This window comes from Arvicanthis niloticus, chromosome 4, assembly GCF_011762505.2.
Source record: "Arvicanthis niloticus isolate mArvNil1 chromosome 4, mArvNil1.pat.X, whole genome shotgun sequence".
In the NCBI taxonomy this organism is placed as follows: domain Eukaryota; kingdom Metazoa; phylum Chordata; class Mammalia; order Rodentia; family Muridae; genus Arvicanthis; species Arvicanthis niloticus.
In genome coordinates, this window is record NC_047661.1 from 352,022 (window position 1) to 378,194 (window position 26,173).

Sequence of the window (26,173 nt, forward strand, 5' to 3'; positions counted from 1 at the left end):
ACCAGAGCTCCCAGGGTCTAAACTGCCAGCCTGGGAACATGCATGGAAGGACCCATGGCTCCAGCTGTATATGTAATGGAGAATGGCCTTGTCAGGCATTAGTGGGAAAGGAGGTCCTTGCTCCCATGAAGGCTGGATTCTTCGGAACGGGTGAATTTGAGGGTGGGAACATGGAAGTACTTGGGTGGAGGCACACCTTCATGGAAGCAGCAGGAAGGGTAATGGGATGGGGGAAAATAGGAAAAGGGGGTAACATCTGAAATGTAAATAAATAAAAAATATAATTAAAAAAAATTGGATGCCAAGGAACTTTATGCTGATTGCCTATGTCACCCTGAAACTAGGCATACCTATGCCTAGGTGAAAAGGAAGAATCCACTTACTGACATATGGCATGATCCCAATCATGTATCTAATATGGGGAAGAGGGAATGTTTGTGTTTTTCTCTTAAGGATGCTGAAGAAGGATGGTGGGTGCCAGAGAAGTTGGTGAGACATGGTGATGCTGAGACAAAGAATGATACTGACTTGTGAGCTTGCTGAGTGCCTTGACAATGGTGACAGGGAAGTTGTATTGGAGATATGTTCCTGACCCACCTTTGCTTTCCTATAGCCCAGATAGGACAAGCTGCCTTGCTTCAAGTTTTAGCCCTTGTGGAATAAAGAATCAAAAAAAGAAGCTATAAGGACTCTTGTGTTTTTATTAAATGTGACCAGTTATTTGGACTCAATCATGTACTGGTCTAGATATCAATCCAATATTGGAAATAACAGTCTTCATTTAGGAGGCTGGTTCTTGACATTTTTGGAGACATATTTGGAAGTTAGCTGCAGTTCTCCATGATGTTATGTTAGCAAGAGATAAAGTTGGGACAGGATCTGTATTTCAAACAAGTATTAGTGCATGTGTTAAGGCTCTTTAAGTTGCCAAGTTAAAATTACTTTTGTTTCTTCTACAGTGTTTAATGTAAGTTTAATTGATTGTAAACTTTCTAACTGTGTTAGTGTTTTGAAACCTGGCATGTCTGTTATGGAGGTCTATCAACCAGCTTTTGTTTTATTGCCCTGAGTATCACAGAATCTTGGTATTCTAAAAATAGCATGCAAGTACTGAAAGAAATGAGTGAGGCTTTAACTAGAAGCAAGAAGGTAGTGGGCTTGATTATTGCCAGTATAACAATTTAATTACATTAATTGCCAGTACTCTTTCTAAAATTGCTTTGACACAAGATGTTAAGACAGCTACTTTTGTTAATTATTTAGCAAAAAATGTTACTAATGTGTTAAGTATACAAGAGGATTTAGGTAGGCATTTGGAAAAATGGATTGATGCTCTATGTCCTATTCAAATTATTGAAAGGAGAAACAGAGACTAAGGAGCCACCTCAAGTGTAATGCCAAATATCAATGGAGTTGTGTTACTTCTAAAATTTACAAAGATAGTAATTATAATTAGGAAAAAGTTTAAAGACACTTGCAAGTCATTTGGCATACCTCTCTGGATGTTTTAACTTTGCATAGTGAGATTATGAATTTAAAGTATGATGCTCTGCTGAGTTTTGATGCTACAGATAATGCTGATAAAATTATCCATGGCTTGAGGTCAGTATTTTCATTTTGTTCATGCTTCCCTTTTGTCCTGGGAATACTTTTATTCCTGCCCATTTGTTAAAGCTTGTCTTTAACAATATCAACCTGTTGGCAGTCAAAATACATAACTTGGAACTGAAAATAGACCCCCAGATGGAGTTATTAATTTAACAGGCTAGCAAGTTGATATATCTAGGTTGGGTATTGGGTTACACTTCTGATTGAGCATTACCAAAGTTATAAAACCTTTGATTAACATTTTTAAAAAAATGTATAAAAGCAAAAAGGATAAGGGGGCATGGGATAGGGGTTTTCTAGGGAGGGGAAATGGGGAAAGGGGATGGCACCTGAAATGTAAATAAAATGTCCAATAAAAAAGGCATTCTTGTCACAATGACCTAAGACTGGCTCAGTCTTGTATATAAAATAAAAAAGAGAAAATGTGGAGAGCTTTTGAGGCTGCTTGGCAGGAATCGGACATTAGGCTAGAAAAAAAGAAGTAATTTCAGGCAGAAATCTAAATCTTAGGCTAGAACAAAGATATAGGCTTCAAGAATGATAATAACTTTGGGCTAGGACAGGGAAGTAAGCTCAGCTATTTTGGTCATCCTGATAAACCCTTAGAAACAGTGATCATGGGAGTGATCACTGGACTTTGTTTGTTGCCTTGCTTGTTCTTTGACTATTTATGTTTATTGTCTTGCTTGTTCCTTCACTATTTGCACCTATTGTATTGCTAGTTCCTCAACCTAGAACTGAACTTACTACTTGCACGTAATTTAATGGAATAAAAGCAAAAAAGAAGAGGGGGGATAAGATAGGGAGTTTCAGCGGAGGGTAAATAATGAAAGGGGATGGCATCTGAAATGTAAATAAATAAAATATTCAATGAAATATATATATATATATATATATATATATATATATATATATATATACACATATATATATATATGTCTCAAATGGAACCTGGATATGTGGGGATATGTGGTTTTCTCAGCAACCCTCAATGCCTACTTGTTATAAGGCATTGCTGACATATGACATGCCCTGCATTAACCTTTTCTAGCCTTAAGTCTGCACTTCTGTTCCTTAATCTGGTGGCTTGCATAGGTAACAGCCTCATAGATTCACAAGCTTGAATGCTTGGCCCATGAGGGAGTGGCACTATTGGAATAGGTGTGACCTTCTTGGAGGATGTTTGTTTTCTCTGAATTCTGGCTCAGGTATGATTTCCCCTCTAACTTCTAGGAACATGGTATATAACTCCCTGGTCTGGAATTGTGCCAATTCCTGCTAAGATCAACCTATTGTTACCTTTCACATTTATCATTAATTCCATTGAGAAGTTTTAATTGAGGATGAAAATCATATGAGTGTGCATATCCAGGAAGACAAATCTGCTCTTACCCAATCATCTCCACCCTATTCATTTTACACATACTTGCTTCCTAATTTCATCTTGCAGATATTAAAAGAAATGCCTTCTGGCTTTATTTTAACAACATGAGTGACAATCCAAGTCCCTGGTGCTTCCCAGATCCTACATGTCTTGCTCATGTTTTTTCTGACCTTCATGTTCTTCATCAAACATCATTTCATGTGGACAAATGGGGCTTTCCATCTATATATGTATTTGGAGCATGGGCTGTCTTATGTATGGGTATGTTTACAGGTTTGGCTTTGGTTGGAGGGGCTTAGAGCAAAATTAGAATATGGATATGGTCTGGTGGTGTCTTACATTGTCTCTTTTATTCTGTCCCAGCTGTCAAATACAACACTTCCCTTTAGGAAAGGCTCTAAGCTGTGTCAAGCTTGTGACTGTGCATTGAATTCTGCATATTTGGTCGGAATCTATCTCCTGCATGAGATATGTTCCGGCCCGAGGGCCCTCATCATTAAACCTCCTCTGCAATTATATCAAGATGGTTTCTTGTGTGTCCTTGGGTTTGTGCAGGTCCGGACTTGGGTGAGGGTCCCCTTTTGGGGTCTTTCATTTTGGTGTGTTGGCCGGGAAGTGCATGACCCCAGGACTCACGTTGACCCCTTGGAGGTAGGTCTGTATGAGTGGAGTGTGTCTGAGTGCAACACTGCTGTCTTTGTCTCTGTATTTTGGTTTCTGCTGCTGTCTTTGTCTCTGTGTTTTGGTTTCTGTGTCTGTGTCTTGGTTTAGGTTTCGGAGCAGCTGTCACTACAGGCTGTGAGGACTTAGTGGCCAGTGGTAGCAGACACGAGTATCAGGCCGCAGGCTACAACCCTGGGGGATGCCCTAGAAGAGCTGGGAGAGCCAGCTGGGTCAAGGGATTTGACCACCAGACGGTCAAGAGATTCGACCGGGCAGTTGAGTATTGAGAATACAGGAGATGGAGTGCTCCTACACGGGGAGAGGACGTGGTGTGCTTCTTCATCTGAGGTCTCATTTGGCTGGTGTTATCAGGCCAGACGTGGCCGAGTGTGTTTATCTGTGTTGTTTATGCCACCCGTGGCAGGGGTGAGCTATCTGTGTTGTTTGGTTTAGATGTTCTTGGATTCTGACTGATGATCGTCATTTCTTTTCTTTCTTCTGGACTGAAACTACTGTGTAAAACATCCTGAGTTAAAAAGAGATAACATGACCACCATCAGAAAAAGAGATAGAGAAGCTGGTGAGTGCTGCTACAGAGCAGTGAGACAGGCAGGTCCTGTTTCACAGCTTGTAGCCAAGAGAAAACTCTGTTCCTCTGATGTTAGAGGAGGCTATGGAGGAGGTAGGGTGCAACAGCTACCTAATTGGGTGTGCGTGGCTGTGCAGGGGACCCTGAAGGTCGCTGCTGTAACAAATTGGCAGCTTTCCACCTGCTGCCTATGAAGATAGGTAGATCCCAGGTGATAAAAAAATCTTCCTTGAGCCAAGCTGGACAAAACAGCCACAGCAAGATTATTCACCTGAGAGTTATAATTATTTTTTTTTAAAAAGAGAAAAGAATTGGTTAAAACTGTTTACTTAATTTAGTTTAAAACTTACTTGTGAGACAGTCTTAATTTACACAATAAAAATTGATAATTCTCCCTGCTCTGTGGCCAGAAGAAGGGCACCAGTAGAAAGAACCTTGAAAAGAATTTACTGTTTTCATAAGCAGCCCTTGGAAGGGGGCCAGCAGTTTTTTGGCTTCTGTAATAAGAAAGTTAATAGTGGTTTTTCCCAGTTTAATAAGTGAAGGAGTGCTGTTTTCTTAAATTACAGCTAAAAAGTTACAGGCTGTCCTGAGTCAGAATATATATATATATATATATATATATATATATATATATATATATATATATGCTTCAGTTTTGATAACCTTTCTAGCCATTGCTGTTTGAGGCAATTTCATTATTTATATGAGATTTTCATTATGATTTGGTTCAAAGATGAGAGTTCAGACAAGAAGAAGTCGTGAGGACTTGTGCTCATATGTTAGATATAAAAATGTTTACTTTATCGTTCTTGTTGTATATCACTTCTAAAACAATATTCTAATCAGAAATAACTTTTAAAGGGGTTTTATAGAACTATGACCAAAGTTTCTGTTTTGTTAAAAGTTAAATTCAAATAAGTGTCATCTTAATAGTCCTTGCTGTGAAATGCTATAGATAGGGCTATTCATTCTGATTTGATTTCTTTCTTAGAGCTTCAGAGGTGAGCTCACATTACACCTGTGGACAAGGTATTGTTTGCAGACTGAATTAGGTTGTGGTCTCTAGTGAGATGTGAACAGCAGTCATGTAGCCTCACAGATACATTAGTCTACACAGAGTTCTAAAAGACTATTTACTGCTTTTACAGGTGATCAAAGCAATAAATAAGATAAAAGCCTTTCTTCCAGGTGTTCAGAGGTCTCTATAAATTAGCTAAGTTTTAGAAGCTATGCTTTGTGCTTTTAGCAATTATAGTTAACTCGGTCATTCTGGATTTCTGACGGGGTTGAAAACTTATAGCTATTTACCTTGAGAGAAAAGATTTGAGTGGATGGTAGGCAGCTGACATTCATCCTAAAGCCAGGTTCAGAACTAAATGTTTTAGTCAGGATAAATAACAGAGGTGCTGGTTAGTCAACAAAAGGATGGACTGGGTAGTAGGACTATCTTGTACCTCACTGGTACAAATTGACATAATTATGCTCTAATTGTATTTTGAGAGAAAAGTTTCATTTTAAAAGCCTATCTTTCACAAGACCTTTATAGGATCTGGTCTTCAGGAGTGAAGAACAAGAGAGGACACCGAAAGAATGTTCCCTCAGACATGAGGACCCCATCAATTGATCAGGCTGTGGTCAACAGTGGGTTACAGAAGGTAAGGGACACCCAAACGCCCACGCCAGATCCCGTTGCACAAAGATACATGAGGTTAAGCAGGGATCAGATAAGTTATCCACAGCCTTTCTAGACTAGCTCATAGAGACATTCTGTCAGTGTAGACAAGGCTTCAGAGGCTAGAGAGAAATGATATCAGGGAGAAAAGTAAAGTGTAGAGTAAAGAAAAGAAAGATAAGATAGATGGGATAATAGACAGGATTAAAATTATTGGCAGTAATAGCAAGTGAGAGAAGGTTTAGTCTAAAAGAAAGGAATAGAGAAGAAGAATAGAGATAAGTTACTTGTAAAGTCTAGAGTAAAGGAGCCAGCTTTGGGGTCCAAGAGGGCCCTAACAAATTGAAGCCAGGGCCAGAAAATCCCAGGCCTTGAAAAACACCCCAAGTGGTGAAAGATAATAGCTCTGTGTGAAGACGGAGATGGGGCAGCTTGGAGCCACCCAACTGTTGATAGACACAGGGTCTCCCTCCAGGCCAATGGGCCAAAATGTATTCATGGACTACCCAAAGATGGTGGACTAAGAGATGGGCTAGATATCCCTTTCATTTATGGTCATCCTAGACTGCTCCTATGCCCTGCCGGTTGAGACTTACTCCCTAGGATGGACATCCAGATACAACACTTCCTACCCAGGCTGCAACTAGCTGACAAGAATTCAAGGGGTAGAGGACTGACTCCAGCCAGTAGCAGAGGTAACCTGCTTTACAGATGGGAGCAGTTTTCTCCATGCTGGTCAGAGACAAGCCAATGCTACTGTGGTGGACACAAATGTCATCTGGACTGACTCTGACCCCTGAAATCATCAGTGCAGAGAGCAACCTTGGAACCTGAGGTGGACAAGCAGGTATGCTTTTGCCACAGCCCTTTCCCACAAAGCTATATGCCAAGAGAGGAAACCCTGATGAAACCGGAAGCTGTAAATATTTGTTGCCCAGGATACCAAAAAGGGAGGAGACTCCAGCCTGAGGCAATAACCGGACAGATCAAGTGGCTTGATACAGGAGCCCTTCCTGGTTTGGGGCCTAAAAGAGACAATGGCGCACATAAGAAGGGAGAACTATACTCCCCAGAAAACAAAAGACTTACCAAGCTAAATACACAGATAGACTCTTCAGATATGAGTGCAACCAAGCAGCCAAGAGATTTAAAGTGTATAAGGGACCCCAAGTTTTGAGCCAGAGAAATAATAAGACTTAGAATAAAAAAGAAATACCTAAGAGAAAACAGCCTAGAATAGGGACCTTCCTGAGGTTTCAAGTGTCCTAGGTAATTAGATCAGATAACAGTTTTAAGGTAAGTCAGGAATTGTCAGAGATATTAGAAGATCCACTGTTTATACTGTCTCCAAAGCTCAGGACAGGTAGAGAGAATATACAGAACCCTAAAACTAAACTACCCTTGGGAGCTGGTGCTGGCTAGAGTGTCCCCTGTCCTTGTTTCACACCCAGAATGTCCCTTTTGTGTGAAAAGTGATTTTTCAGGCTACTAAGAGACTTCCTGGTGCTGCTGACCATCCAACCTCCTTGAAATCCACCAACATGTGTGCCTGAACATCCAGATGCTAGAACAACCTCCTGCTGTTTAGCTCAAGGTTGCCTATTATGACTCCTGAGACATCCCACCCTAGAGGCACAGGGGAAATGCTGCCTTAGAAGATGGGGCTTAGGGTGTATACACCCAAGATTAAATGACAGCTTGTGATTCCAAGATTGAAATGTGAATCTAGAGTTATACAGATTTGTTCCTTTTTACAATTTCTCTTTATTATATATGTGATTTTATGTGTATGTAGACAGCTATGTGCCACAAAATGTATAAAAGTCAGAGGACAACTTTGAAAGTATGTTTCAAAGCAAAAGAAATGTTTTGAAACCCCTAGTCAATAAAATAGGGCCCAAGTAGCCCTGCTAACAGATACTTAGTTCCTAAGATTGATAAATGGTGAGCTTACAGTCAAAGATTATTGTGTACCTGTCCAGCTGGTTCCCGCAGATACTCTTGAACTGAGTTTGAGATACACCCTAGACGCTTCTGCAGAGAGCCTATTTTCCTTGACTCTAGCTGTTACGTTGTGACTAGGAGTGGCCATAGGTACAGAGACAGGTGTGGCTACATTGTTACAGACACCTCATTATTTTCATCAGCTGAGAGCTGCCACTGATATAGATTTGAGAACCCTAGAACAGTCAGTAACAAAGTTAAGTTGTTACTAGACTTGCTGTTTCTTAAAAGAAAGAAGTCTGTGTGCTGCTCTAAGAGACTTTTATGTAGACCATTCAGGAGTGACTAGAGAATAAATTCAGAGAAAGGTTAGACCAGAGACAAGATAGAGAGACACAACAAAATTGGTTCAATAAGTCCCCTTGGTTGATGACCCTACTCTCTGCAGTGGCTGGTCCTGTGATAATAATTTTTCTGCTATTGGTCTTAGGCCCATGTGTGATAAATAAATTGCTAACTTTTGTTAAGACTAGTCTAGATGCCGTTCATCTAATAATATTAAGACATGAATATGAAATTAAAAGAGATAAAAGAAAAGATATTGATCCCTAATTCTAAGATTAGAATTATTTCAAACAAAAAGACTAGGGAATGTGAAAATAAAATTTGAAAGCAGCATTGAAACAATAACAAAAAATTCATGGTTAGCAAAGACCACCAACAATTTGTTAAATTTAGTCATAATAAAATATTAAGTCCCTGCAGGGGCAGGGTGACCAAAAATAAAGGCATGCAAGGGCATGCCCCAACAAGTCCAAACAAGCCCAAGTGAGTAATGGGCTATCTGGTGTTTACTTCTCTCTTCCTCCCTTTCTGGGAGGTCCAAGGTTCTGCAAGTTCTGCCAGTTCTGCAAGTTGCTGATGTTTGAAATATCCAATCATGTGTAGCCGAGTGAAAGTGCAACCAATCATATGTAACCTCACCAAATTTTCCCGCTCTCCCCAATCCCTACCCATAAATATCCCAAGTTTCCTGGGTTCTGGGTTGGAATCTATCTTCTGCATGAGATAGCATGTGGAGGGCAAAATATATGTAGAATTCTTCACTGTCTCTATGAAAGGTGTTCTTGATTTCTAAAGCCCTCCATGGGCAGAGTGGACCTGAGGCCACAACCAATATGCAGGAATAGGGAGAACAAAACTTAGTGTCATAAAATTCAGACACACAGAAAGGACGACCTTCCTATCCCTCCACAGAAGTTGCCAGAGACAATGTACTTCTTTTCATACCAGTATTCTCTGTGTGGGCACATTATTAACATACATAATTGAGAACATCTTGGGGTAAGACTGTGGAGAAGGATATTGAAGGTCAAGCTACCATGACCTGAGAGTTGTGAAAAGTCAGCTCATATGACCTCTGTCCCTCTACAGGACCAGTAAAGCTTGATAGCCATAGTGCATGTGCTCTATGTGGAAAAAAGAAAAGGGAAGACCCCAGTTGATCTAGGGTGAACATTTTCCTGGCCGGGGGATTTAAGATATGTCCTAATCATGGTGGGCATAAGCATGACACAAGACATTTTCAGGGTCGCTGTGTTTTCCAAGTGTTCCACACTGAGTTTCTTGAGCATGATTGGTCAAGGTTCTTCTATCCATTTAATGGGCCTTGTATTGGGAGACATGAGCATATTCAACTTGCTTGATACAGTCTATTAATGATAGCCTTAGGTACAGTTAGATAAAAGTTCATCTTAAGTAACAATAACTTTATCTTGCTTACTTGTACGACATGGGGACAGGTTTCTCAAAAGATATGAATAATTCCAATGTTGACTCACTACAGAGAAGCATGGTGGACATTTTTTAAAGCTGCATGGCTGGAGTCCCTTCTTCAATTGACACTCTCTATTCTGTTTGTTTGTTTTTGTTTTTCATTTTATAATTGGATATTTTCTTTATTTACATTTCAAATGTAACCCCTTTTTCCGGTTCCCCCAGAAATACCCTATCCCACTCCCCTCCCCTGCTTCTATGAGAATGTTCCACCACCCACCCATGCACTCCTGCCTCCCCAACCTCAAATTCTCCTACATTGGTACATCAAGCTTTCACAGGACCAAGGGCTTCTCCTCCAATTAATACCTGACAAGGCCATCTTTTGTTACATATGCAGCTTGGGCCATGGATCTCTCAATGTGTACTCCTTGGTTGGTGGTTTAGTCCTGTGAGCTCTGCATGTCATGAAACCAGCAGGCCATAGGCATCCTGGGCAGAAGTTCATATAACATTCAGGGACGAGTGGAAATACCTGCCTGGAGGTATTTCAGGCTTAATGACTCTTCACATCCTTCTGGGTAAGGGTATAGAAGAATATTGTCAGAAGAATAAAATTAGAACAAAATAATCCACACAAATATAAATATACCACAACTATACTCATTAATCTGTGTGCTAACATCTAGATTTTAGAAAAGAAGTGTGTTGTAGTTTGAATATTGTCACTACCCACGTCCAACCCACGGAATAAGGCAACAGCAACCGTGTTATTTCTCAAGCGGTTTATTCAGCTATCCCTGTACAGAGCGCTTCCTCTCTCTCCTTCTCTTCTCTTGTCTCTTTCCCCAGCTCCAGCAGCCCCTTATAAGCATTGCCTTGATCCTATCAGCAGCTGTCATGAAGTCACTAATTGGCCACTCTCAATGACGTGAGGTGCGGTGACCTCTCAGCGCATACAACTCCATATATGGAGTTGTCTTTTCTCTCAAGCAATGCCTATGCCAAGTGCCACCTTGTAATGGCGAGAGCAGAGCCACTTCCCCCAGCTCACCCTTTTTAGTTTTATGCAAGCAGAAGGACCCCTGTATTTGAAGGGAGATTGTCAACCCCATTTTTACCACCTGCCATCTACAGAAAGGTTACCATGGGCGACCCAACCCGATGCTGTTTTCCAGGGGACAGGAACTATGGCAAAACCTGTATGCAGTCAGACATATGTCCGAGGGCATACAGTGCCCTCTGCGGTGCTATGCCCTACATCCTGCTGCATGTTACAACTCAGAGCTCTTCAAATAGCTTAGTGGGATTTGCGGGGACTGGCATCCTTCAATAGCAGTAAATGCTTGAACAATCATGGCATTAGTGTTGCACTGTTGCATACACATCTTCAGAATGGACCATAGTGCTAGGCAACTGAAAAGAACAAGGCAAAAATCTAAGGGCAGCAGTTCCTGCCCATTCTTTTAGGTGGTTCATTGCAGATCGGATCCAGGAGGCCAGGCCCTCAGCAACAGAAAGGTCAACATGGGTGGAATTCATGTGCACTATGGCTAGCCGCAGCTTCTGCATCAAGCCATCGAAATCTTCTGTCCAATTTCCTGTAAAATATTGAGACAAATATCTAGACAAATGAGCTGCTTGACTTGCATTTACATATCTTACAGATGTCACACAAAAACCTGTATACTTCCACTGACAGCCCAACTGAGCTATTTCCATGAGCACGTCTACTTGCTCCTGGACTAGATCTGCTCTTTGATTCACCAGCATAATGCCAGCTCTCAATTGAGAATTAATCTGCCTCTGTGTATCCAGGGCCATAGCCACATTGGCCTGCTGCAGTAGCAGCAGTGGCTGACACTGCAATAGGTGTCATGATGGTGGCAGTGATACCAAAATCCCTGCCTGTCCTAAACAGGGTCATAGCTGATGGTGCCTCCAAATGATTTCCCTTTTTACACTTCAGGTATGAACCTGGAGTTTGGCTTCTTTGATCCTGATTACCCTGCAGCTGTGGGCATTGACACTTCAGGTGTCCTGGTTGCCTGCACTTAAAGCATGCATTATTATTTGCTGCACCTGTACCGTGAGTCATTTGCATCACAGCAGTGGCTAGCCCTGCACTAGATAAAGGTCCTCCTATTTTCCTACAAATTTTCATATTTAGACCAAACAAAATTTTCTTGTCTTTCTAGCTGTAATTTCAAGAGAAAAGCACCTTGTCACTGAGATATTTCTAAGAAAGACAACTCTTCTTTATCATAGAAGCCAAAAAGCTGCTGGGCCTTTTAAAAGCAGCTTATGCTGACAATCAGTTCCTGGAAAGTTTTTTCCAGCTCAGCTCGACTCTTAGCTACAGGTAGGTTAACTTATCAACCTCTGCTGTGCATATTAAGACTGCCTTTCAAACCAAGGTAAACTAGATCAAAGGCTGGATCAAGCAGTTTTAATGATCTTTTCTTTTGAACCTGAAACATAGAACACCATAAAACATAGACCACCAATCATTCAAACAACAATTGACACACATGGACGTTGGTGCACGAAGGACAAGACAATAAACAAAGAAAGCAGAACTAAGAATTTCTTCTGTGGAAGAGAGAAACACAAGACATCTCCTGAATTTTCTCTTGTTCCTAGGAGAGCTCTGAAACAGCCTTTTCATTCTTTTTTGCTGACACAACCCAGAGAGAGAACAACTGCTTTTCAGAACCCTTTTTCTCTCTGATATTCAAGATGGTACATGTACCTTGTCCTAAAATCATGTCCTGATCCCATTGTTGCTGTCTGGCTGCCTGATTTTGAGCCACATATTCAGCTGAATATTCTATGAAATAAGCTTTCCAATCTAAATATTGGCCAGGTGTTAAGCAGGCCCACATAAGCCCTGTACCCACAAATTTTCAATAGAAGAAATTATACCAGTGAAATCCTTGAATTTGCATCAGCTTAGTAACAATTATACTGATTTCTACCAATAGATTATAGCTGTGTAATCAATTTTACCTCTTCTTTCCTGTTCCAATAAAACCATTATTTTCCCTAAAAAGGCAGTCTAATATTAACCACCTCAGTCCCCAAGTTCAGGGAATTGTCTCTTCATTAACTTCTTCAAGCTGAACATGGGTGTTGAGATATTAGAAGAGGGATGAGGGAAATGGTAAATTGTTAATCCTCTGATGCCTGTGTTAACTGCATCCAGCTGGAAATACAGGGTATCAGTGAACATGCAGGTGATAAGATTCATTCACCAAAGCTGTGTATTCTATAATATACAAATCTCAAAACAAATTTTAGTATCAAGATAATTATTTTGTTTGATTCTCTGGAATCTAGTCTTCTGGAGGCCTACCTCTGTCATATCTGATCCATATAATTCTGGAAGATATAACTACTACCTTAATGACCTCATCAAAAAACTCATAGAAAAACTCTTTTTCCCAAATTAGCCTTTCCTTAAGCCAGTAACCAGAAAAACCTATACATTGACCTTTTGTCCAGAGGAAAAATATACCTATACAACACAAAATCACACCCATTTTAAAAGTTAAATCAATTAACATTATCATTCTTGGACCTTTTGTTCCTTGGCCATCTTAAGATCCTTCCCCCAAACTCAAACCTCATCCACGGCCTGTAAGAACTTTTCCAAAGTATCCTTCTTAAGCTCTACTCCTTTCGATTTTTCTGCTTAACTTGTCCCAAAACCGGGAACTTTATAGTCTCTAAACCGAGAACTTATCCTTGTCCCACTTACCTGAGAACTTTATAGTCTCTTCCGAGAGCCTGACTTGTTCCACTAATGGGGAACCTACTTTCACTTTCAACTGTCAGTTTCAACTCTCACTGTCAACTGTCAGTTTCAACTCTAGCTGTCAACTCTCACTTTCAACTCTCGCTGTCAATTCTCATTTTCAACTCTCAATTTCAATTTGTCCCAATACCAGGAACCTATCTTGTCTCCTACCTGAGAACCTAAATTGTCCCACTTACCTGGGAACTTACCCAGTCGACTGTCCTGAAGCCGCAAGAAGTTCTGAACACGTCCCGAGAATTTTCGGTGGATCCTGGGTTTTGGCACCACTTGTCGCTACCCACGTCCGACCCGCGGAATAAGGCAGCAGCAACCATGTTATTTCTCAAGCAGTTTATTCAGCTATCCCTGTACAGTGTGCTTCCTCTCCTTCTCTTCTCTTGTCTCTTTCCCCAGCTCCAGCAGCCCCTTATAAGCATTGCCTTGATCCTATCAGCAGCTGCCATGAAGTCACTGATTGGCCACTCTCAATGACGTGAGGTGGGGTGATCAGGTAACCACACCTCTCAGTGCATACAACTCCATATATGGAGTTGTCTTTTCTCTCAAGCAATGCCTATGCCAGGTGCCACCTTGTAATGGCGAGAGCAGAGCCGCTTCCCACAGAATATGTTTGTTCCAGGAAGTGGTACTCATAGGAGTTGTGGCATTTTTGAAGGAGGGCTGGCCTTGTTGGAGGAAGTGTGATACCATGGGGATGTGCTTTAGGATATCTGGAAGATACCTCATCCTAGATACCTGAAAGCCAGTCTTCTACTCTTTGGCTTCAGAAAAATATGTAGAATTCTCAGATCCTCCATTGTCATGTCTGCCTGCATATTGCTATGGTTCCTGCATTGATGATAATGGTTTGAACCTCTGAACATGTAGCTAGCTCCAATTTAACATTGTACTTTATCAGAGTTGCCTTGGTCATGGTATCTCTTCACAGCAATAAAATCCTAACTGAAATGAAGTTGGTACCAGAGTCTGAGGTATTTCTGTAATAAGACTGACCATATTTTGCTTGTAAGAATGTGGATTTGAAGACTTTGAAATTGGAAAGCAATGGTAGGCTTAAGTGAAGCTTAATGGGCTATCCCAGTAGGAATATGGAAGACTTTGTTGCTAAGGGGGATTTGAATTGTAGAAGCCTGGTTCTAGAGGTCTCAGATGAGAAAAATGTTAATATGTGGTCAAGAGACTGTACCTATGATATTTTGATGAAGAATGTAGCTGGTTTTTGCTATTGTCCAAAGAGTCTGCCCAAGGTTAAGGTGATAAATTTGCATTAATTGCTTTGATAAAGGAAGTCTCAAACAGCCTGGTAAAAACTCTGTAGTATTGTTACTGAAGTTCACTCTTATGGAGAGCCTTTTGTTAAAAAGGAGCAAACTTTGAAAGGAAAAGTACAAAATGTGATTCAAAGAACAAAGGGACAAGATCCCACTAGGTCACATTAGTCTTTTTGCATTTGCCTTTGAATAAGGAATAGTTATACCTATGCATTTTTATCATCTGGTTTCATTTAGAGTTTTAATATAGAATTAACTATAATCCAGAAATGGAGGACATGGGCTTTATACCTAGATCTTGTGAAATAGTAGCCATAAAAACTTAGGTACAGGCATAATAATACAAGTCTTTTTCCCCCAGGACATATAGGAAAAACAGAACTCTGAGTTCAAGGGTAGCCAAGTAGAGAGTAAATTCTAAGTAGAAAGAAGCTTAGGTCCAGGCATAGTAGTACATGCCTTTAGTCCCAGAATCCTGGAGACAGAGCTATGAAGATCTCCAAGTTCAAGATCAACCTGCATTCCAGGACTACCAAGCTTAGTCTGAGAGGGAATTAAAAAAAATAGAAAGCTGGTGATAATGTCATAGTACAAGGGGAACATGTTATAGCTACATCAAGCAGTTGAATTCAGCACCTTTAGCCATGAGGCTCTGGCTTTAGAATCCAGAATAGAAGGTACTACTGCAACAATTGATGCTGGAGCTAATAAATTAACGGTGATTAAGAAGTGACCAGCATCACTGAGATGAAAGCTGGGAGGTATTTTCAAAAGCACAAAGAACTCTGTTCCAGAAATAGCCAAAATTGTACCTTATGATGTAGTTGGATTTTCTAACATGTATAAATCACCCAGGTGGAACTGGTTTTGTAGGTATGAAGAAATCATGGAGAGCAGTTGACATTTGGCACTGTGAGATGCCAGGAAAGGCCACTGGTGAAAAAGCAGCCTCAGTTGCCATTGATCAGGACTAAAGGGGTCAGGCAAAGGCTTGGCACTATGCAGAGAACCTGTAAAAGGCTATTGGTGAAGCCTAGTTGCAGCAGAAGAGCCCAGCATATTGGAGATACCAGTAATGTGGGCTGATTATTAAGAACTGATTATTGGATTAGTGGAGTGGAGTCAACCAGAGCCTGGATTCTTACAGAGAGCAGAGCTAGATGTGACCCAAACCCTTTGAATGATCCCATAATATCATGTGTAGATCACAGACATTGGAAACAAGAAGCTTTAATGTTGAGATGCCAGAGCTAAGGGTTACCTCCTGAGGAATATTCCTATCAGAATAGAACCACCCCAAAAGAAATTGTGGCACATACAACAAATCAGAAAGCAATTGAAGATCTCAAGAGCACTTTGATACCAGACATGGAGATATAGATTTTGGAGATTGCCCAGCTAATTTTTGGACCTGTGTTGATCCAGTATTACCTGACTATGAAGTTTTGGAATGGTAACATATAGCCTGTGATATTGGAGAGTTATCTAATCTGCTTTTAATGTTGATTTTAAAGGGGATTACAACGAAGAGATCATATGAATCTCAACAGACTTTGAATTTTGGACATTTGAACAGAACTTCTGTTCCTTTCACCAAGGTCAACAGAATCTTCATCCCCTAGCCTTGAGCCTTAGGTGCACCTTCTTTTATTGTTCTTTGCTTCATCAGGCCAGGCAATCTGACAACAAGCCCTGATATGCCTTGACTCAGCCTGGCAGACAGACTTTTTCTCTTTTTTTCTTTGCTTCAGAGAAGCCACAAATGGCTCCCAACACACATACTTGTAAAGGGCACATATATACATATTTCTACATGTGCACAGAAGCTAGGTAATGAGTTTATAATGTGCTTTAGTATAGGACCAGGACCAATAGGATTTGGGCACCCCTAAGATATTTCACTCTGTCTTGAGTTCCAACACCTATTGTCAGGACTAAGAGCAATGACCATATCTGAAAAAAGGTGAAGTATAATTTGGAGGCTTTCTATAAACCCATCTGATTTATGTAATGGAAGCTTCGGGGAGGAAAATTAGAGTCAGGAATGTATTGGAGTCCTTCTGAGCCTGAAGAGAAACAGTGCCCTGAAAGCAGAGTATGAAGACAAACAAAAGCTGAAATCTCTGGGGATTGTGCATGTGGGGCAGGGTTTTGCATCCAAAACTGTTGCATGGAGATGAGCCAGTGGGTTTGTTTGGAGCTAGAAGTTCTGGGAAGGGTGAAGAAGTGTTGTGACTGATTTGGGTGGGAATATAACCTGGACCTGGAAAGGGTAGGAACTCATGAGCCCTTGTTATCCACATGCTCTGGATTCTGAGGTAATGCTTCCAATTTTGATAACATTCTATTTCCTGAAAAGGCTTCCTCAGAATGAGTATAACTCAGCCTAATTACAGAATGAGTATAACTCAGACTAATTACAGAAATCTGAACCATATGTCCATGAGGTCCAAACAAAACAGTACAGTAGGTCCACACATGAACATTGTAATAGTGAGGCTGGGTATCAGCCTGTGCAGGATATACATGCTGCAGGAAGGGAAGGACTGCATATGCACTGTGGTAATCATGAATCTGCTCTTGATGACTATGGTCCTAACTGTAATCCCTGTAACCTCAGCAGATGAAATGGATTCAGTGATTCATGCTGCTACCTACAGGGCTGGTACATTTCCTGCTGCTGCTGATAAGGTAAGAGTCCTGTGAATGCCAAGAGTGCAATCTGGGGCTACTGAGTCATGACCTTGAACTAAGTGAGTGTCTTAGGTCTTTGACAATATGCACACGTATAATTGTGTGACATTCCGCATGTTTCCTGCTGGGCTATGGCCTCTGTTTTCATCTTTCAGCTCCCTATATGGTGTGGCAACCACAGACAGAGGGATGGCTTATAGAGTTATCTGGCTCACCACTCTGAAACAGTGATCAGTGCTTCCTCTGTCATTCTGTGGCTCCTGAGAACCTCCTTTTCAATTCAGAAAATTGAGTCTTTCAAGAATTTGTTTCCAACAAAAGTACCATATAAGAGAATGTGCACAGATCCATCACTGCTGTTTACAAAGGGCTGAGCATTGCTGGGAGGGAAGGTCAGGAAGGATTTTCTTCCCAAAAAGTGATGGTTAGCAACATGTGGTATGTCTTATTAAGAAGATGCAAGAGTTGTAAGAGGTCCAGCCAGGCTTCCACATTAGCACTGATGAATGGAGGTGTGTTGTGTCTTTTCCACCTGTTTGCCCTAGAAACCAAAGAGCATCTGTACCAAATGAGCCCTAATCTTGGGCTGGTATTTTGGCAACATGTGTCCATCAATGTAGTTACAACTTCAGCTCATTGGGGTGTCCTTCAAGGCTGCACACCCTAGTCAGAGACCTCACATCCTTTCTACAATCAATGAGCTAGGCAGTTGCTTCTCATGATCTTAGCAACCAAGGCCTGGTGATCTAATTCCACCCTGTCCTTTACATATGAAATGCGATTTCTTTATCCTGCTTGCCTTCCTCAAAATCAGAAAAGCTAATCACTGTAACTCTTTGAGTCCCCATGCACAGGAGAGAGTCGAGATTTTGTGGATTACAGAAATCAGGACCAAGAGGAGGCAGGTACTGAGGCGATGTAAAGCTCATGTGCTAATGTCTGTGAGGTCATTGTATCAAGGTAGTGACAGAGACTTTATTGAGTACTAATAGGTTTTTTGAAAACATTAATGAATTAGGTTTTTGGATCAATAACACTAACTGCTGTGGGAAACAGGGACTGGAATGAAAGGTCAGTTGACAGGTGAGTATGGTGAATGTGGCCGGCTGTTAATGATCCCACAGTCTGTGGGCACTTGGTAAAATCTTCCAATCATGACTGCTCCACTCTGAGCTCTGTCCTCTCCACATTGTGCCTCATCCTTTGGGTGTCTCTCCTCAGTTCCTTGTTCAGAATTTTCACAAGGGTAAAAAATAGAGACTCTTTTAGGAACCTCATATCTCTCAAGATTCATACTCAGCTTGCCTGGGTTTGCCTGAGAATTGTAGAGAGGATCCAATTATGATCCAGTCTCCTGCTCTCCTTCCAGTGCTTCAGGGCCCTTCTGCCTGCACTAAAATGCTACACAAGTCTGAAAGGCTGAAAACAACCTCTGCTCCCACTTCTACTCTAGCCTAGAAACAATTTTCCTGAATTTTCTTGATTCTGAATCCTGGTGTAAGTATGATTTCTTCTCCAGCTTCTAGGAAAGTGGTATATAACTCGCTGGGCTGGGAACATGCCTATTCCTGCAAAGAAGAAGTACAGCCCACTGCCACCTTTCAAATTTGTCATTAATGTTATTGGGAAGTTGGAGTTCAGGATGAAGATCATGTGAGTGTGCATATTTTAGCAGACATATCTGCTCTTGGCTGAATCATCTTCACCCTACTCTTCACACATGCATTTTGATTTCAGGTAGGATCTCTAGTGCAACATGAAATCCTTTTGGGTTGTTTGGGCAACTCACCATGTGTCTTCTCTAAGGACAGGAATGATGCTCCTAGGGACAGTTAGCTGAACATAAGTGTATTTCTGCTCAAGGACCAGCTAATGCCCTTCAAGATTTTCATGGTTTCTATGATAGTGAAAAACCAAGGAGGGGCTTATGTCAGTCCAAGATCCTGTCATTTGAAAGGTGTCTTTGGAGACAAATTTGGTGATTGAGTGTGTGTGTGTGTGTGTGTGTGTGTGTGTGTGTGTGTGTGTGTAGGGTGTTTTTAAAATGGTATGGTGTGTTCCATGTATGACAATATCCTGAAGAAAGGAGTGGATTACTTACTATTTCTGCACCAGTGTGTTTTATGCTACTCTGGGTGTGACTTATAACACACATGGATCGTATAGTGTCATGGTCAGCTGAGTTTTAAGGCTGCTTCCAGACCCACAGATGTTGGGAGAAATATCTCTCTTTTGATATAATGGTCTGGCACATGATGTGTGCTGGGAAAATCAGGAAAGTTCACTAATAAGAGTCACTTTTCTACTCTATTGTAGGAAACCAATCGGATGTGTTTTGTTCAAGCAGTATGTGGATGAATTCCCAAAATAACCTGGTTTATATCAAGCATGTAAGTTCCCACATCCATACCTCTGATTTCCCACAGGGACTTCTAAAGGGACCTAATGAACATAGCTGTATCTTGTATCCACAGGGTCAAAGCACTACATAGCCATCTATTTTCTGACCACAGAGGATTTCACACTGGCATATTACAAGGATAACTTTAAACATCCCACCTACATAATGACGATGCTCATGGGTGTGTGAGTTTGTGAGAATTTTTCATGATGTTGTGAGTCAATGGATTCAGAGTAGGTTCATTTTTCCTACCTTACTTACTATACTTTCCACCTGGGAACACTGGCACTCTGGGGATTTGGCAGAGAATGATTTGCAAGTTCTTGTCCCTTCTTCTCAGATGTCACATGAGCACTCCTGATGCCCAGGTTCACTGGTGCTCATGTCTGTGTCTAGTCTTTACTCACTCAGGCCTGAAACTTTTTCTTTCCTGACATTGTTGGGTTTTTTTTTCCTCTGAGAAGACATCGAGTAGGATTCCCTTGCTTCAGGTATCACTAACTTCATCCTGAGATTGTGGTGTTTTCTGGATAGCAGATGTTGAGCCCAGAGTCCTGCTGAACATCTCATTGCACATCACATGCTCCTCTCTGAGCAGTCAGGACTGAGGCTCTGAACTCATAGCCCAGTTCCAATTTAAAAGAGATGGGAAAGAAAAACAGCTGCAAGGACAGTCAATTTATAGATTTGCATAGTGCTGGGGGACTGAGAGAAACTCACATTTATTGTCTCTCCTTCCTTCAGAAAATTTGAAGCTTATTGAGAAAACCAAACAGGTAAAATAAAAATAGGCAAGAATAGGCAAGTGTGTATTTCTGGAGAGACTGGTTGTTCATCATATCCTATAAAAAGCATATGTCATGGTTCATTGTCCCACTTTGTCCTCATTACCACAGGCCTGCTTTGGATACTGAGGTACAGATTATGTATTTTATCCTGAGGTCACTAGTGCCAGGTGGAGTCATGACCCCTAACTTTCATAGTTCTGAAGTACTGAAACCCTGGGGTCTACATTTATCCCCACAGCTCTAAGTACACTTCACACCTCTTTTGGTGTTCTCCAATCACTTTGCTCCCAGGGACTCTCCCAACAGTTCTGCTTCCCTTCTATATTCCATGCAAACTGTTCTACCTATTATGTTTCTCACTTGCCTTCAAAGGAGACTCTGCAGCCATGAAATGTAAACAGGGTCACTCAGGTGTTACAGAACAGAGGTTGGACATATTGTGAGAAATGTCTTCTGTCCCTATGTTCACTTCAAGATGAACACTCCAAGTCGTTGGTGCTGTAAGACCTTTTGTGTCTTGCCCTTTTTTTGACCTTCATCTTCTGCATAAAATACCACTATTGGCCCTGTAGTTTATAAGGACAATTGGGATTCTCTGTAATTGTAAGTATTTGGGGCAGGGGTGGGCTACTCAGGACTATGTTCACAAGTGTGGGCATGGCTGGAGTGTTCTAGAGCAAAATGAGCACATGGATGGGGCCAGTCCCTGGTGGAACTCTCCCTTGCCCCATTTATTATGAGCAAGTTGTTAAACTCAGCATTTTGCTTTATGAGAGGGTGTAGGCTGTATCCTGCTTCTGCCCTTGCTTTGAATTCTGCATGTGTCCTCCACTCCCCATGGCTGTGTGGGTGAGATCCTTCTGCTTAGAAGATGTAGTGAGCAAACCGCTTGAGACTTCCACCCCTACTCCAGACTCATCTGTTGAGGAGACACTTGTCTCATACCAAAGCAAACATAATTCCTTTCTGACTCTTATCACCTGGCTGAACTCTTAAAGGAACATTGATCTGGGGCCATCCTTGGTCTGAGCCTTCTTAGGTCCTAGACAATCCAAGAGATACCTTGGTGGCCTTATGTAGCAAGAGTACCTCACTTCCTAAGACTTTATTTTGCTCTGCTACTTGGACTGGGGTCTTGCGGTTCCACACACTATCACTCTATGTATCCTACAGGTTGTTCTATGGTTGTAAATCCACAATCTCTGAAGTTGTATGAAACATTTGTGGTGAATACAGGCCTGAACAGAACAGACATCCTCAACCCTCCTTGTGATGGTAGAGATTGAGTTGTTTCTCATTCCCCCTCCCCTTTTTTTCTGATCAGTATTTCCCTGTAAGACATGTCTACAGAGGCACTCTTTAACTCACTGTCTTTTTCTGTTTCTGCAAATAGAGTCTTGTAAGTAATCTGAGAATCTGGGTGCATGGAGCAAACACTGCAGAAAAGACTCAGCAAATGGAGGGTACGAACTGCCACCTTCTGAACTTGAATGAAGAACTCCTTCCTTTTGCCAAGACTGGTCAGATCTCAGTGCATTGACCCCCCGCCCCCAAGTGCATCCATTCAATAAATCTAGTTTCTTTCTTTTGGTACATGTGTGACAGTATAGTGTGTCCCAGTTTTGTGGTAATCAGGTGAAAACAGATGATAAGAACTGAGCATGATCTTAGAGAAGGAAAGAAGTATTTTTTTGTATTCACAGGTCTTCATAGAGGGGTATCCCAGGAAACATTGTCACAGAACAAAGTATCAATCAAACTGGGTGTGTGTAGAATGGACAACACTCTTTCCTCCCTACTAACTACTGAGGGAGAAAACGTTAAGGTCATAGGTCACAGTGAGGCAGGCAGAATTTGTCCATGTTGGTTTCTTCTACCAAGTCTATCTAGTGTTCTGGCTTTTTTTCTTGTTTTCCTCTGCTGTTATCATGTGGAGGGCAGAATATATGAAGAATTCTCCAGTGTCTCTAAGAAATATTTGTGCTGGTTTCTAAGTACTTTAGGGGCAGAGGTGACCTGAGCTCACAACTAATATGCAAGAATGGGGAGAACAAATTCAACTGTCATAACATTCAGACACAAGGAGGGGAAGGCCTCCGTGTTCTCCACAGAAGTTGCCAGAGATAATGTCTGTTCTTTTTTTGCATCATTATTCTTTTACTGGGCACATTATTTACATACAAAATGCATACAGCTCCTGTCTGGAACACCTTACCAAATTCCTAGTGAGCTGGAACCTTTGAAGACAAGACTCAGAATACCTCAGGGTCAGATGTGGAGAAGGTTACTGAAGGCCAGGCCACATTGTCCTGAGAGATGTAGTGTGAAAAGTCAGTCCATCTATTCCTGTCTCTTTACAGGACCAGTTATAGCTTGGCAGCAATATTGCATGTGCTCTCTATGGAAGGAAGAGAAGGACCCCAGATGATCCAGGATGAACCTCTTTATAGGGTGGGCTCCAAGATAGGTCAGGATCATGTTAAGCATAAGCATTTCACATGACTTTTCTAGGTTGCTTTGCTCTCCAACTGTTCTAGACAGACTTTCTGGGCAGGATAGAATAAGTTGTTCCTGTCTGTTTAATGTGACTTGTAGGAGGTGTTCTTGGGATACATGAGCATACTATTCTTGTTGGATACAGGCTATCAACGACAACCTTAATTATGCTTAGATAAAAGTCCATCTTGGACAGTGAATTCCTTTATCTTTCTCACATTCATGGCATGGGGACCAGTTTCTGAAAAGAAATTAGTGACCCCAAAGTTGACTCACCACTGACAAGTCTCACCCAAGAATCGAGAATGATTACTCTTTTCTGCATGCCTGGAATTCCTACTTCAGTTGACACTGAATATTTTATATCACGTCATGGAGCCAAAACACCATAGGCAGCCATATATAATATTCAGAGAAGAATGGAAAAACTGTCAGGAACCATCATAGGACAAGCTAAGAACTAGCAGGTGATTTTTCTGAGATGAGCACCATAGATTAAAATCTACAATGGAAATAGGGTAGGCAAGGCCTAGGAGAAAATCATTTTAGGAAAGATTGCTGCTATTAATATGCTTTCCCTGATATTATTAAACATATATGACAATCACTAGGTATTAGCCCACGCATTTGAGCACATCTCTGAAGACCTACAAAGATGTACTGTGTTGTAATGATGCTATATAAATACATGATGTGTCAATTCCTTATGATGATCATATAAGAATTCTTAAAATTGTATCAGTATTTATTAAACTCTTTTACAGTAGTACTGCTATTAATTTCTTTTCTGAAAGTCAAAATTGCAATGAGAAGTCTGTCAGTCTCCTATGTGTCACCAGTTAATTCCTTCTAGATAGTAACCAGACTTTCTACTACTCTGAGCACATTATATGAAGTTGTAAAACAATTAACCATAGGTCATAAAAAGGGAACTAACAATTTTTTATAAGTGCTAGGGCAGAAGATAAAATATTGACTGGGTTTACCTATACAAAACTTCACTAATAACTTAGTCATTTTTTTAACTTTTAGTGAATTTGTGGAGCTGTGACAAAAGATCAATGTTTAGCCAGATAATAACTCCTCATGGATATGTATGTTAACATTAATTGTTATAAATTTTTTATTTGATTTATGATTTGAATTTGTGTAAACTTGTGATCAACTTTTTAACATGTGATCATGTATTCTGAAAGATGTATAAGTGCTAAGTACAAAGAGAAGAGCCAAAACTGAGCTGAGGAGAACATTTTTGGACATAAAACTTCTTAGACAAAGAGGAAAAATAAGAATTTTCCCTTATCCTCCATTTTCTTATTTTTAATTATTAAAAAGTTCTATTCCTTTAAAATTTGCCATGGCTGACCTTATCTATATTTTATATGAGTAATATTTCAAAAACTGTATGTTGTAAGCATCCATATACGTATACTTGGTCAACAATGATTGTACCTTAAAGTATTTGTTTTCTACTTTGAATGCATTTTCAGTCACTGTTTTTATTGGATATTTTATTTACATTTTAGATGTGATTCCCTCATTTTCATTCATTTCATTCTTACTTTTTCTTAGAGAGCTTTTATAGGAAACCATTTACAACTTTTTAAATGGTATAATCACTTTTCAAAGTATCCCCTTTTCTTCCTATGACTTCTGCTAGCAGGCTGAAAGTCAGAGCCATGCAGTTCCTGATGAGATAGAACAAAGGCCACATTACTTAATCCACTGCTGTTAGGCTACAGGTGTCAATCATTTATGACGGCAACTTTTTACCCTCAGAAAGAGCAAGGATGTTTTTAGGAGTTTTTAGAAGTTATCATCAGCATTTTAGTATAGTTAGAGAGCTAGAATGTCTTGAGACTATTAGTCTTTAAAGCCACTCCAGAGTCCTACTCTGTGTCCAGTTTCAACCTGCTACAGGCCAGGAGGCTCCCAGCAAAGGACCTACCTGCAGTCTAAACATCAGGTTGAATAACATGTTCACCTCCCTTTGGGTTAGGGCATCCGAACATGGAGGAATATTATCAGCAGACTACAAACTAGAACAAAACAACCTACATACATAAAAAATATACCACAAAGACACATATTTTTCTCTGTACTAAATTTTATATTTTAGAAGATCCATGTAAAATAAAACTCTTAATGTCACTTCCTCACTGTGTCAACACATTCATTCCTCAACTACACATTTTACTCAAAGCAAATATAAAGTCTTTGTTTCCTTCCTCTCCTATGTTTCTGGCTCAGTCAGGTTCCCTTTGGTCCTTCCAGATGCTACTGAATGTTTCTCTGACTTACAGTTCTTTTCTATTTCATTTTCTTTATGGCTCATTTTCTTCACTTCCTTCAATTATATTTGAATGTCCCCTTTGTGCAGCTAACTCAGACAATTCCATTGAATCTACCAATAATTTCTCCAGCTTCTTGATCTTGACCTTGTTCCATTTGGAACTTCCTCATCCATGTGTCACTCTTGTGTATAATTACAGGAATTGAACTCACAGTATACTAAGCAAGCATAGTTAATACAATGAACCCTTAACAACACACCTATAAGGAGAGCTAGAGACAGAAGGTTACAGGAGATCAGTGGTGGAAACCATTTTGGAGTGAGATCATTAAAACTTGGCTGGTTCCAACCTGATGGAGAAGTGTTACACCTGGTGGCTTGTCCAAGTCATATGCCAGTTCTGGTTTTGATTTTAGACTCATTTGCTCCTTCTACAGAGACAATAACAGCATCCCCCATAGGGTCCTTTTTCTTCCAACAAATCTATATCTTTTGCTTGTTTTTTTCTCTCAATCATCTGGTTTGAAATCACTACCCTGCTCCTTGCTAATCATGAAAATCAGGGATTGGATTCTGTTGGTTTGATTAAAAAATGACCCAATCAAAATGGGGGAGAAAAGGGTTCATTTCTTCTTAGAATTTACAGGTCATAATCCATGAGGGAAGAAAGTCAAGACAGGAACTAAAAGCATGCCCTTGAAGGTAAGAATAGAAGCTGAAGTCATGTAGGGAAGAGTACTGCTCACTGACTTGCCCAACATGCTTTATTAT